We start from the raw sequence: 12960 nt of genomic DNA, 5'->3' as shown, positions 1-12960 counted from the left end.
CTGTGGGCATGTGCGTTTACACAAGTGACATTTTTGGGTATTGTCACGTGTAGGTCTGAAGTTTATGAGCATGGTCACATGTTGGTGTGAACACATGCGTTCATACTCTAGACATTTTTGAGTGCTGTCGTGGACACGTGTGTTCATATATTTACCATTTCAGAGCGCTGTCACATGTTAGCATGTGTACATGTGTTCACACACATGCTATTTCTGAGAACAGTCATATGTCTGTAGCTGGAAGTTTCCTATGTTCCGCCCAGTCCCACAGCTGCTTGGTCCCAAGTAAACACACAGAGGCTTATATTAATTAGAAACAGTATGGTCTATGGGTCAGGCTTCTTGCTAGTCAGCTCTTACAACTTAACTCAGCCCATTCCTATTATGCTATGTTTTGCCACGTGGCTTCGTGGCATTATCTGTTCTCTCACATCTTGCTTCTCCTGGTGGTGGCTCACAGCGTCTCCCCATGACTCCACCCTTCTTTATCTCCATCATCAGTTGGAATGCACTGCCTAACCTTATTCTGCCTCACGATTGGCCAAACAACTTTGTTTATCAACCAATGAAAGCAACACTTATTCACAGCATACAGAAAGACATCCCACAGCACATGTGTTTGTATGTTCACAAGTGGAACCTTTCTGAGTTCCATCATATACAGGCATCGGGACACGTGTTTGCACATGGGATGTTTCTGAGCACTGTTACTGTCACATTTGTCAGCATTAGCATACATGTTCACATGTTGGTATGGACATGTGAGTTCACACATGTGACATTCTTGAGAGGCATCAAGTATCAGTATGAAGTTTCTGAATGCCACATGTCTATGTGGACATGTTTGTTCACACATGGGACATGGCTAAGCACTGTTACATGTCAACATGGGCATACATGCTTAAATGCATGACACTGGTGAGCACTGATATATGTCTTCCTGAAAACATTTGTTCAAATATGTGATGTTTCTGTAAGCCATCAGTCAGTGTGAAATTTCTGAGCACACATTCATATGCAGGTTCGTATATATATGACTGTGATCTTGTACATTAAGGTCTACCTATGACAGACATAAGAAATACATGTTTGTGTCTCTGGAAATATACAATTCCAGGGGTCTAACACCCTCTTTTGTCCTCGAAGGGCAGCACACACATACATATGGTGCACATACATACATGCAGGCAAAACACTAATACACATACAATTAATCTTTTTTTTTTTTTAAACAGAGAACACTGCTGTGGGATGGTCTGTATGTCAAGTGTGTTGCTGATTGGCCAATATATAAATCACTGATTGGTCAATGGCCAGGCAGGAAGTATAGGCGGGACAAGGAGGAGAATAAAGCTGGGAAGTGGAAGGCTGAGTCAGAGAGACACTGCCAGCCGCCATGATGAGAAACAGCATGTGAAGACGCCGGTAAGCCACGAGCCACGTGGCAAGGTATAGATTAATAGAAATGGATTAATTTAAGCTGTAAGAACAGTTAGCAAGAAGCCTGCCACGGCCATACACTTTGTAAGCAATATAAGTCTCTGTGTTTACTTGGTTGGGTCTGAGCAGCTGTGGGACTGGCAGGTGAGAGAGATTTGTCCTGACTGTGGGCCAGGCAAGAAAACTCTAGCTACAGAACACAACTCAGATATTTGCTCCCCACCCCCCAAAAAAGCCTACCTGACATCAGAGAAATTGGACCCATCAGAAGAATCAGGTAATGAGGATGAAGAGAGGAAGACAAAGGTGATAGAAGATGCCCACAAGGTCTAATCTTTAATACAGAAAAAGGAAAATGCCAGTAACCCAGCCAGCAGATGGAAATCTAAATAATGGCCCAATGTAACAGGCCATGATAGTGAGTGTTCTGTTTCTCAACTGCTTGAATTTAGAAATATCCTCAAACAACAATAAAGCATTCTGTCCCAGGCTGGTTCATGAGACTGTGGGATATGGGGGGAAATGTGGTCAATCTCTGCTGTGGAAGTACAGAAACTGGGTAATATAACTATTTGTCCATCTGTGAGATGGTTACATAACCTGAAGAAATGTGAGTAAAATCAGATCCCTGATGGACTGTCTTGTAGGATCCATTAGAGACACTTGGTTATCAATAATTGATATCTGCATGAGTATCACAGACTAGAAGACCATAAAGGAAGGAGAGAATCAGGCAGTGTTTGATGCCCATTTCTTTGGGCCTGATGGAGCTATGTTTGCAGGACAGTTAAAAGAAGTGATTGATTCAACAGGGACCTCATTAATGGTATAGGGTTTTAGTAGCTTTGCTGAGCCCCATGGTAGGACATAATCATTACTCAGAAGCAGCTCTGGCAAATTTAAATGACAGAGGTCAGCAAATATATTTGGTTTATAAAACACAAAATCAATCAAGATGGGATCAAAGAATGGAAAAACTAACCAAGAAGTCTGTAAGATTTGTGTAAAGCTGGAGTTCCCAGAGAAGAAAATCAATAGAAAGCAAAATACTGTGCTAGTAAACTCCAGGAAGGCTTTCAAGCCTAGGCTAACAGTGGACAGGACAGGACAGGCAATTGTCCCAGAAGAGTATGTGGTGTAAAGTATACTGGGAGTAGAGACTGTTCACCCAAGCTGGAGCCTTTCAACAGCGAGGTATGGCTGATGGAAAGGAAAGGGTGACAATATTGTCCTGGAGCTGTTCAGAACAAGGAAGCCAACACCAAAGGCTGGCCTCGAAATCTAGACTAAAGCCCTTGTACCAACGAATACAAGCCACATCCACTGAGAACATCAGGATTTGAGGCATGTGTGATGGCCTCATGGCAACACCATCATGTGATAGAGGAGACTGGAGAGTTCAAAGAAAATGCCTATGGATCATGGAAGGTTAAATGGAGTAGTGTCTCCTACTCATGCTCCTGTACCCAATATTGCTCTTAGTGACATAGTGAATTCTAGGCCAGTTTGGCATTCTTGAGAACCTGACTGAAAGACAAAAAAACAAGAATAAAATACAATTTCCAAAGTGAAAATAACAAGGGATAAAGAAGATTAAAACAATACAGCTGTTAGGCAGATAATCCTCTTATGTTTTAAATATAGCTAATGAAATTAGGTCAGTAGGAATGGTTTTGCCAGTGTGTGTGGGGGAATCTAGTGGCATCATTGTGGTACTTTGTGGCAAGGTCCACTTTGCTTAAATATCCATCACCACTAGCCTGAATAATTAAGGATATAAAGCAGACAAAAAATGAAAAATGAATGTTCATTTACTGAGTTAATGAGCAACAAGGATTGTCAAGCATGTGCACCTTCAGTTTTTAAGTACTTTCATTTTATTATTTTATTTATTTGACACCAGGTCTCATGAAACCCAGGGTATAGCCCCAGACTCACTCATTATTTAGCTAAAGATGCGTTGAACTCCTGATCCCTCTGTCTCTATCTTCCAGATGCTAAGATTACAAGCATACCATGATCAACTGAGGCAGGCACACATAGGGACTGCTTGCACAAGCTTCTCTTCTATAATTCACTTTTTCAGCCTAAGATCCTCACTTACATGTACTGTGTATTCAAAGCCCTCTCCTAACAATGCAGGCAGTAACCTAAAACTCCCACCTACAATCCAGCCACATACATACACCACTCCAAACAAGGTAATAAGTTTCTTCTCCCCCAACATCCATCAAATTGGGGTAATTTATATGTAAATGTATTGCTAGTTATATCTGGGTAAGGTATGATGGGAAAGAGGCTGATATGACATGAACTAATTTTAGGTGAGTGTGTCATAAAACAAACTGTCCTCAGAGTGAATTTTTAGCATCTTATACCTGTGCATAATTGGACATGTACATGGTTATAATTAGATGCTCCATAGGAAGGGACATGCACAGTAGAGAAAAGGTAATATAACTCAAATATGTCAATCAAAATAGAGAACTGCCCATGCTATACCTCTTAGTAACCAGCCCCTCCTTTCTTTAGATCCCATAAAAAGAAGCCCCAGGTAATGACTGTGACCCTTGAGTATTCTCTCACTCCATGTGGCCTGCTGTCATTCTTGAGTTATTCTGATGCATTCTATTACTTCGCTTTTGAATAACATTTCTTGGCGACATTGCAATCTCTGTGTGCCGTTGTTTCAGTTCTTTGAACAAGGGGCCAAGAACCTCAAAACGTCCACTCCAGACATTGACTATCCCAGTAAAGCAAATATTTGTAGTCATTAAATAACAAGAAACCAGAACAAAGAATAGCAGAAGATATTTTTGCACCATATAAATTCTCCAAAGTCAAGTCCACTTGTCTAGTGGATACCTAAGTGACTCATGACCACAAACTCATCTCCAGGTTTGACTGTGTAAGAAAAAATTGTCATCACCCAGTCAACATTATGTCAATTCTAGGGAGTGGTATGAATAGGTCAGCTGCTTGATTCTGGAATCTTAATAGCAAATTTTGGAACAAGGTATTTCTATACATTGAGCTGGGCATGGTGGAACATACTCACAGTCCCAGGAATCTGAGAGGTAGACGCAGACTGTCAAGGATATCCTTAACTATATAGCAAGTTCAAGGTAACCTCGACTACAGGAGATTCTGTCTCAAATAAACCAAAAGAGTTACATAAACAAACTTGGACCCAATTCACATGTGCCTTCCTTGAAAAAGTATTAGAAGTGAGCTGTCAGTCAGTCTGTCACTCCTACACTGTCTTCTCTGTAGCCAGTTGTTTCTTTAGTAAGCATTAGTTCATGGACTAATGAATGAAGAGGCCTATGCTAGTTTAACAATGTTGGTGATTCAACTAGGAAATCCCTCTGCATATTAACATTTGGAAGAAACTGAATTAAAAAACCAACCAGTTGTGGTGGCTCATGCTTGTAATCCCAGCACTTGGGAAGTGAAGGCAAGAAGATCAGGAGTTCAAGATTAGCCTAGATGATTTAGAGTTTGAGACTAGCCTGGACTACATGCTATGCTCAATAAAACCAAACAAAATCCTGATTAATGTCAGAAAATCTTAAAGAAAAGTTGAGAATCCTAAAGGAACCTCTCCTTTTGCTAAAATACTCAGCTTAGTGATGCCAACAACCAACACTACATTGTCCCACTATGTTGAACTTTTTGGGAATTGTGTGTCAGATGTAAATAAGGAAGACTGCTCTAGATCTGTGTTTCTCATCCTGTGGGTTGCGACCCCACAGTTGGGGTCACCACAGCATGAGGAACTGTGTTAAAGAGTCAAAGCATTAGGAAGATTGAGAACCATTGTTCTAGATGTTAATGAAATGTTGATGAATACTACCTGCCAGATGTGTTTTTTTGTTTTTCAACATTTGCTTTTATCAAGAGCTAATACCTTCAGAATGTAATTTTACAAGGAGGAGGCAGGTGCTAAGGCTTGGAGAGATCTGCTAAGGATGCCATCTTTGCACACATGTATTTGGAATACAATTCATGAAGAAATGCACACAATAGAAAACAATCTTATGGTCTCTAGTCTTCTGAAACAAATCTTTCCTTCTTCCCCCTTTTAAAAAGGCTGTCTCTATTGTTCATGAGGAAGCTCTCAGGGAAAGGTATGGAACCCAGGTGGCGCTGAGGATGACACTATGTCACAGGAGCCGTGAAGGCAGACAGGGAACCTCTGGGGCACTCAGAGAGCTTGGTGGACCATTACCTGGTGGATACATGTTGACGGGGTTAGACAGTATATGAGGGGCAGCAAAGTAGAAGTGCATAGCTTCTTGTGTCTCCTCAGGTCCTATCCACATTGGAGACACCTAAGGCAGCAGTTAGGGACATTTTTTGCAGTTTTTGGTGGCCTTAGGAAGGAAAGCAAGGTTTCAACAGAGAGTAATAGGCCAGACAGAACTGACATACTCTAAAGAGACACTGTCTCTCAATCTAAATTGCAGACTACTGAAACAATGGACCTTAAAGAAATGGGAATCTCATGCTAAGATCAGGAAAAGGCACCAGGCAGAGGGGGGTCTTGTTTCCTGGAAAGAGATTTCATAGTTTAGCAACTTGTCAGACTGCCTCTTTGGGTGAGAGTGAAGCTCAGACAATGGTGGGTGGGGCTATGTCTTGACTGGGACTGCTTAGATGTGCATATCTTTGGCCTTCTATTTAAATTTTAATCTCAGTTCAGGACTCCGGAGATCTTGGGGGATTCACTAATTCTCTTTGTCCCTCTTCCCAATGTGGCCACATCAAATAAATCAATTTTCTCTGTTTTTCATTTTTAATTTTGCTCTTTTAATTGGCTTATTGAGAACGAACAGGTGGTCAGATCTGGTTTCAGAACAGGCTGTGACTCACAAGTTCAGTGACAGGATTGATTTACAGGCAGAGGGACATTTTAAGAATTGAGAGTTGCTAGACAAGGTGACTCAAGATTGTATACCCAGTACTTGGGAGACTGATGCAAGAAGCTCACCTTAAGTTCAAAGCCAACATGGCCTACTCTATTATTCAGGATTCTCTAAAGGAACGGAACTGATGAATGAATGAATAAATGAATGAATGAATGAATGAATATGTGTGTGTGACACACACACACACACACACACACACACACACACACACACATATATATATATATATATATATATATGCCATTTATTAAAGTGACTTACAGGCAGGCTAGTCCAACAATGGCTGTCTCTGTATTTGACAGTACATGAGGCTGGGCATTTCAGCTGGTTTTCAGGCTATGTTGAAATCCTGAATAAGTATGTTCTAATGCCTCAGCAGCAGGATAGCAGGACTTACCGGCAAGAGGGCAAGCAGGCAAAAAGCAAAAGCTTTCTTCTTCCTTTATATGGACTGAGCAGATTTGGACTGGGTCTCCCCGCTTGAAATTATCCAAGGGAAAGAAAAAATCCCTCACCAGTTGCCCAGCTGCTTGGGTTTTAGTTGATGCCAGATGTGGTCAAGTTGACAAACACGGTTGGCCATCACAGCTACATAGGAAGATCCTGTTTCAAAAAACAAACACTCCCCCTCAAAAGAGAGACATTATTATTATTATTATTATTATTATTATTATTATTAGTCCCTCCTTCCTTTAGGTCCCATAAAAGAAGCCCCAAGCAGTAACTTGGGGTCTTTTGAGTATTATTTCAAAAATGCTAAGTGAATTCAGGAAAAAAATTGGAAAATTCTGGTTAAAATTGGAGAATTTAATTTGTTATATTAAATTAATGCTATATGTGCAATATTCTGTTTCTGCAAGTGTGAAGGAACTGGAGTTCAGATCTCCAGGTTTTTTACTCTACGGTATCAGGTTTCCAGTCTAACACAGCAGACAGCTTCCTTTAGTCCTATTTCTTTTCCTTTGCTTCCTTCCTGACTGGCCATGCATATTTTATGCAGGTTTTTTTTGTTTTGTTTTGTTTTTTTGTTTTCGAGACAGGGTTTCTCTGTGTAACAGTTCTGACTGTCCTGGAACTTTGTAGACCAGTCCGACCTCGAACTCGCTGAGATCTTGCCTCTCTGCCTCCCAAGTGTTGGGATTAAAGGCGTGGACCACCACCTCCAGGTTTTTATTTAGATTTAAAACAAATAAAATAAAACCCGGGGGAGGGGACGGGAGAGGGAAGGGAGGGGAAACTGCGAGCAGGATGTAAAATAAATGAAAAAAAATTAATTAAAAAAAATCATCTCATATTTTTCTTTTCCTCTCTCACCCGCCCCCCCCCCCCACCCCCCCCCCCCCCCCCCCCCGCTTTGGTTTTTCCAGACAGGGTTTCTCCGTGTAGCTTTGGAGCCTGCCCCGAAACTCACTTTGTAGACCAGGCTGGCCTTGAACTCACAGAGATCCTCCTGGCTCTGCCTCCCCAGTGCTGGGATTAAAGGCGTGCTCCACAACCGCCCAGCTACTCTTATAATGCCTTTACAGTTGAATTCTTTCTTCCTTTCTTTTTTTTTTTTTAAACCCAGGATCTGTCATTCTTTTTCTGTTATTTTTAACCTAGACCTGCTCCTTGACTTTGTTTCTTTTTAAGACAAGGTCTTACTATGTACCTCCAGCTGACCTGTACCCAGGCTGGCCTTGAACTCACAGAGATCCACCTACCAAGTGCTGGGAGTATAGACTTGTGCCTATGCTCAATGCTCAGCAAGCTTTGAATTCTTTTTTTCTTTCTTTCTTTCTCGGCCCCACTTCCCCCCCGCCCCCCCCCTCCCCGCCCCGACAGGGATTCTCTGTAAAAATCAGTCATCCTGGCTCTGAGACCCGAATCCAGAGTCTAGGCAGGCTGGTGGAGCCGGTAGTATTTCAGGTCCAGACCTGTGGGAACCCAGTGACTGCTTCGGGATGAGATCTGTGCACCTGCTCCTTCTGCTTTTTCACTGTTTTGCTCTTTCGAGAAAGGACAGACGCGCCTGTCCCCAGGGCCAAAGGAAGGACACTCCGTGGACCTGGGACTTAGCAGGGAGCGGAAGTCTGAGCACTAAGGTAGGTGCTGGGTACCTTTAAACAGTTTAGAAGCCCACGTGACCCGGAGAGCGCCCGGCCCCGCGGTCACGTGAGGGCGCGTGCCCCACACGCAGGCCGAGCTAGCCTGCGCGGCGGCGGCGGCGGCCTGCGAGCCGGGGGAGGGAGGGGAGCGGCGGAGGGATCCCGCGGCGGCGCCCGGTGCGCGTGCGCAGCGAACAGCTGTCACCTAGTGCGGAACAAGTCTTCCAAAGATCCCAAAAGCCTCCGGGGAGGCCGCACTTTCCTCTCCTCATCCGGGTGGTGTCCGGGCCTCCGCCCGCGGCGCAGGTAACCGCTTTCTCGGTCCGGGCGGAGCGGCAGGAGTGGCGGCCTCGGCCGGTGTCGGCAGGGCAGCCGCACGGGCCTGGACGCTCCGCGGTGCACGGCCGTCAGCTGGGAGGGAGGCAGGAGGAGGCGGCCGTGACAGCCCATCCTGGCCCTCCGGGTTCGGGAGCTCGCTCGCCGACCTCCCGGGAGCCGAACCAAGGTGCTGCTGCTCCGGACTGCCCCGCCTGGGTGGCCTTGGGCCGCCGACCCAGCCGTCTGCGGCCGACACGGGGAAGGCCGGGCCTGTGCGCCCTCCGGGCCTCCCTTGGGTCCGGCTGCCCCGACCCGCGAGGTTAGCACGTAGCCCGCCCCTCACTCGGGTTTGTTCTTGGCCCCGGCACGATGACCTTTTCCTTTTCCTTTCCTCCGTCTTGAGGCCATTTCTTTGTGCAGTTCCCGGAGGAGCCATGATGCGGGGTAGACAGTGGGCGCTTAATAAATGCGATTGGCTGTGGCATGGGAACTGCCAGGCACAGGGCGTGTTGTGCGGTGGGAATGCTGCGGGGAAGGCAGGCGGGCTAGCCTGGGCTGGAACTGGGTGTTCTCTGCTCTGCAGTGATAGCAGCTGGGCTCAGTTCGGATGCTTTCTTCGTAGTGGACCCAGGAGGCAGCCGCCGGCGTGGCTGAGCTGGGCAAGCTGGCGCGTACTGCATTTGGTTAGGTGTTTTCAAAGACAACTTGGTAAACTTTTTTTCATTTTTTTTTTTTTTAAAAACTCAATGCAGTCTTTCACACTTGGTAATTTATCCAGCACTGCTTGAGTTAGAATTGCAGTCGGTTCCCGGGAGAGGCTTTTGATAGGCTCGATCCACTTGGGTTGGCACCAATCTTTGCCCAATTTCACCCACTTGAATTTTGCACTTATAAAAGGCGCGCGGGGGGGGGGAGATTCACTGCTTCTATGGCAACGGTTATTAATAGTCTAATTTAAAAGCGTGGTGATTAAAAATTAGTGGCTTTAAAATTTTATTTTTTGGTTTTTGAGTCAGGGTCTTACTGTGTGTAGTCTTGCCTGACCTGGAACTTCTTATGGTAGCTGGCCTGGAGCTCAAGAAGATCCACCTGCCTCTGTGTTCCCAGTGCAGGGATTCCTGGTATTCACATTTCTGCGCTGCTACTGGCTATTTACTCTCTACAATTTACGGTTTCAGGCTGGGAATATAGTTCACGTGGTAGGGTGCATGCTTAGCGTTTGAAGACCTTAAGTCTCTAAGATTGGAAACAAAGAAAAAAGTCGTGTTTTTGTTTTGTTTTTTTTTGTTTTTTTAAAACTATGTAGCGTAATCACTAGTTAAGTTTTCTTGAAGCTTGCTGGCCTAGTAGTAACCTGTTATGCTTTGTTTTGCAATGTATTGCCTAGTTGTTTAAGAATTTTAGGCCCTCCTTCCCATTTTTGTGTTACGAGTTTACACATAATGTTTACAGTTCTCCACAAAATCGGTAATACAACAAAATTCAACTCAGGCCTGCTTTGTTTTACTAGGAAACTTACTTAATTACTACCCCAGCCCTGCATCCTTTCCCTTTGTCTTGAGACTGTCTCTAGTAGCCCACATGGGTTGGTGGGTGACCTTGAATTTGTGATCCTGGGTCTACTTCCTGAGGGTTGGGATTACTTACCATTGTTTGACTCAATGATGGGGATTGAAGTCAAGGCTTCTGTGCCTGGTAGACAAACACCCTACCAACCTACCTTTCCAGCCCTACTTTCTGTTAGCAGTATTTCTTACTGCTTGTAGTTATGCCCTTGATATTTATTTATTATTTATTAAAGGTTAAATGATAAAATAGGTACATTCTGTACTGTCATTAAGGTCAATATGTAATGCAGGTCTTTCCTTAAAAATTTTCTTCTTTTATTATATATTAACGTTTGGTGCTCCTCTGTAAGTACCATTTTTTATTTATTCATTTTTATTTAAGTTTAAGTTTATTTATTTTTCATACAATATATTTTGATCATATTTTTCATGTTTTTTTCCTTGCACCGATTCCTTCCAGATCTCTCCACCCCTCTTCATCATATTCTGTCTCTCTTTCAACCCCCACCCCCAAACCAACCAACCAACCAACCAACTAACCAAAAATCAAAACAAAAAAATAAGACAAAACATTCCCAAATAAAACAAAAGTACACACACTGGGGGTGGGTGGGTGGGTGGGTGGGGGAGGAGAGAGAGAGAGAGAGAGAGAGAGAGAGAGAGAGAGAGAGAGAGAGAGAGAGAGAGAGAGAGAGAGAGAGATCCTTTTTTATCATGGCCAACTACTTCTGGGTCTGAGACTTGCCCTAGAGTGTGGTTGATATATCCAGTGACACTCCATTGCAGAAAACTGACTTTGATTTCCCAGGAGGTATCCATTGCAAATAGCTTCTTGCTTAGGGGTGGGACTCCATGTCCACTTATCCCTCTCAGTGCTGGTACCTCATCTAGCTTGAACCTATACAGGTCTTACGTATGGTCCCACAGTCTGCATGAGTTCATGTATGTCATTTCTGTTGTGCCTGGCTCTGGCTTTTACAGTCTTTCTACCTCCTCTTCTGCATAGATCCTTGAGACTTGGGGATGGAGGAGTTTGATGAAGATATTTCATTTAGACCCTGAGTCTTTCAAGTCTCTCATTCTCTGCACATTGTCCACTTGTGGGTCTCTGTGTTAATTACTGTCTACTGCAAGATACATCTCTGATGAGGGTTGTGTGAAGTACTGATTTATGAGTATAGCAATATGCCATTAGCAGTCATTTTATTGCAATGTTCCTTTATCAGAATCACAGTAGATTTTCCCCTATGTCCATGACCTATTTCAAGTGCTTGGTCACTTAAGCAGTGTCACATATGGGTTCCATCTCATGGTAAATCGAATAAAAAAAATGTGGTTGGTTACTCCAATAACACTAGTATACCTTGCAGGCAGGTCATTGTTGTAGGTTACAGGATTTGTAGATGGATGATGCTGATGATCAACTTTCTTCTCTGGTAGCATGCCAAGTAATTTATAGCACCATGAATGCTATTCAGCTGGGGTAAAGCTTCTATTTGGGTACCAGCTCAATTTCTCTATGTTTGATGACGTAAGTAGGTGGTGTCTTCAGCATTAGGGCCTTACCATTAGGTTGTGTTGAGTAATCAATAGCTTTGGCAAAGCCTGTGATTTTTTTAAAAATAATTTATTTATTTTTATTTTATGTGCATTGGTGTTTTTTCTGCATGTATGTCAGTGTGAGGGTGTCAGATCTTGGAGTTACAGACAGTTGTGAGCTGCCATGTGGGTGTTGGAAATTCAACTCCGGTCCTCTTGAAGAGCAGTTAGTGAGTGCTCTTAACCTCTGAGCCATCTCTCCAGCCCCTAGCCTGTGATGTTTTGCAGGCATGTCTGTGAGGCCCATTTGGCTGCTGACTCAAAAAGATGTAACCCATTTCCAGTACTGGGGTTTGTGGCATACGATGTGTAGTTGGTGTATTGTCTCCCCATTATATGATGATTCCGTTTAGATTACTTTCATAGATATATATTTTTTAGGAAACTTCTAAAGTAAGAGGTTTCCATATGGTTTTTCAAAAGGCCTTCAGTGTTTCTCCCCCATTACCTCTTATATCCTGCCTTTCTATTTCCCTACCCATTTGATCTTCCTGGTCTATCTTCCCCGTTATCTTTCTATAACACTATGTTTCATTGTTAACAACTGAGTAATATTCCATTGTGTAAATGTACCACATTTTCATTATCCATTCTAGTAGTTTATTAGCATCTAGGCTGTTTACAGTTTCTGTCTATTATGTATAGAACAGCAAGGAACATGGATGAGCAAGTATCACTTTAAATAGAGTCCTTTGGGTATATGCAAGGAGGTAGCACCATCCCTGATTTCAAGTTATATTACAGAGCTATAGTAATAATAACAACATGATATTGCTATAAAAACAGACATGTCGCTCAATGGAATAGAATTGAATATCCAGACATAATTCCACATCCCTGTGGACAGACAACTGAATTTATATAATAAAGCCAGAAATACACACTGGAGAAAAGAAAACATCTTGAACCATGGTCGGACTGCATGGCTGCATGTAGAAGAATGAAAACATCCATATCTATTTTCCCAAACAAAACTCAACTCTAAATGGGTTCAGGACCTCAACAGAAGACTAGATA

General features: G+C 43.3%; 1 protein-coding gene and 1 long non-coding RNA gene across 8 annotated transcripts in view; one reads left to right on the top strand and one right to left on the bottom strand.

Annotated features, from left to right (window-relative positions):
- The window catches only part of LOC128097759 (uncharacterized), a 42586-nt gene extending 34123 nt beyond the window's left edge, over positions 1 to 8463 (bottom strand). Inside the window, exons 1-2 of one of the 3 annotated variants that reach the window (XR_008213977.1) lie at positions 8288 to 8463; positions 6769 to 6974 (exon numbers count right to left, since the gene is read on the bottom strand). This is a non-coding gene — a long non-coding RNA (uncharacterized LOC128097759). Of the gene's footprint in view, positions 1 to 6768; positions 7000 to 8287 lie in introns of all 3 variants that reach the window. The other 2 variants (XR_008213978.1, XR_008213979.1) reach the window with 2 other exon arrangements.
- A 170-nt stretch (positions 8464 to 8633) lies between these two features.
- Kdm4c (lysine demethylase 4C) overlaps positions 8634 to 12960 on the top strand; it is a 206503-nt gene continuing 202176 nt past the window's right edge. The window contains exon 1 of one of the 5 annotated variants that reach the window (XR_008213976.1): positions 8634 to 8764. The gene's annotated coding sequence lies outside the window, so the exon portion shown is untranslated. Of the gene's footprint in view, positions 8765 to 8794; positions 9096 to 12960 lie in introns of those variants that run through there. The other 4 variants (XR_008213975.1, XM_052718457.1, XM_052718458.1 and 1 more) reach the window with 4 other exon arrangements.

This window comes from Peromyscus californicus, unplaced genomic scaffold (assembly GCF_007827085.1).
Source record: "Peromyscus californicus insignis strain IS unplaced genomic scaffold, ASM782708v3 Scaffold_5__1_contigs__length_169319896, whole genome shotgun sequence".
Lineage (NCBI taxonomy): Eukaryota > Metazoa > Chordata > Mammalia > Rodentia > Cricetidae > Peromyscus > Peromyscus californicus.
The sequence above is the reverse complement of the archived record's forward strand: the minus strand, read 5'-3'. Positions and strand labels throughout refer to the sequence as shown.